The sequence below is a fragment of the Salvelinus fontinalis genome, chromosome 13 (assembly GCF_029448725.1).
Source record: "Salvelinus fontinalis isolate EN_2023a chromosome 13, ASM2944872v1, whole genome shotgun sequence".
NCBI lineage: Eukaryota > Metazoa > Chordata > Actinopteri > Salmoniformes > Salmonidae > Salvelinus > Salvelinus fontinalis.
The window spans coordinates 7,013,496-7,015,211 of record NC_074677.1 but is presented as its reverse complement, the minus strand read 5'-3'; positions in this window follow the sequence as shown (position 1 = coordinate 7,015,211).

The following is a 1,716-nucleotide window of genomic DNA, read 5'->3' as shown; positions in this document are numbered from 1 at the left end:
CATTTTACTGCCAATGTTTGTCTATAGAGATTAGATTGCTGTGTGCTTGATTTTATACACCTGTCAGCAACAGGTGTGGCTGAAATAGCCGTCCACATATTGCTGTATATATAGTGTTGTTATGAGTTGATGTACATGCGTCTCTCTCAGGTTCCAACTCTGGTTGTTTTTATATAACTAGTGTAACCGGAGGGAAACGGCTAGCTAGTTAGTTAGTGTAACCGGAGGGAAACGGCTAGCTAGTTAGTTAGTGTAACCGGAGGGAAACGGCTAGCTAGTTAGTTAGTGTAACCGGAGGGAAACGGCTAGCTAGTTAGTTAGTGTAACCGGAGGGAAACGGCTAGCTAGTTAGTTAGTGTAACCGGAGGGAAACGGCTAGCTAGTTAGTTAGTGTAACCGGAGGGAAACGGCTAGCTAGTTAGTTAGTGTAACCGGAGTGAAACGGCTAGCTAGTTAGTTAGTGTAACCGGAGGGAAACGCCTAGCTAGTTAGTTAGTGTAACCGGAGGGAAACGGCTAGCTAGTTAGTTAGTGTAACCGGAGGGAAACGGCTAGCTAGTTAGTTAGTGTAACCGGAGGGAAACGGCTTGCTAGTTAGTTAGTGTAACCGGAGGGAAACGGCTAGCTAGTTAGTTAGTGTAACCGGAGGGAAACGGCTTGCTAGTTAGTTAGTGTAACCGGAGGGAAACGGCTAGCTAGTTAGTTAGTGTAACCGGAGGGAAACGGCTAGCTAGTTAGTTAGTGTAACCGGAGGGAAACGGCTTGCTAGTTAGTTAGTGTAACCGGAGGGAAACGGCTAGCTAGTTAGTTAGTGTAACCGGAGTGAAACGGCTTGCTAGTTAGTTAGTGTAACCGGAGGGAAACGGCTAGCTAGTTAGCAGTGGTGCGCGCAAATAGAGTTTCAACCGGTGACGTCACTCGCTCTGAGACCTTGAAGTAGTTGTTTCCCTTGTTCTGCAAGGGTCGCGGCTTTTGTGGAGTGATGGGAAACAATGCTTCGTGGGAGGCAGTTGTTGATGTGTGCAGAGGGTCCCTGGTTCGAGCCCAGGTAGGGGCAAGGAGAGGGACGGAAGCTATACTGTTACACTAGGCAAGTCAATTAAGAACAAATTCTTATTTACAATGACGGCCTACCGGGGAACAGTGGGTTAATTGCCTTGTTCAGGGGCAGAATGACAGATTTTTACCTTTACATTCGATCCACCAAACTTTCGGTTACTGGCCCTCTACACTCTAACCACTAGACTACCTGCCCCCCCTACACTCTAACCACTAGGCTACCTACCCCCCTACACTCTAACCACTAGACTACCTGCCTACTCCCTACACTCTAACCACTAGACTACCTGCCCCTCATACACTCTAACCACTAGACTACCTGCCCCCCCTACACTCTAACCACTAGACTACCTGCCCCCCCTACACTCTAACCACTAGACTACCTGCCCCCCTAAACTCTAACCACTAGACTACCTGCCCCCCTACACTCTAACCACTAGGCTACCTGCCGCCCCTACACTCTAACCACTAGGATACCTACTGCCCTACACTCTAACCACTAGGCTACCTGCCCCCCCCCCCCTACACTCTAACCACTAGACTACCTACCCCTCCTACACTCTAACCACTAGACTACCTGCCCCCCTACACTCTAACCACTAGGCTACCCCCCCCCCCCCCTACACTCTAACCACTAGGCTACATGCCCCCCAACACT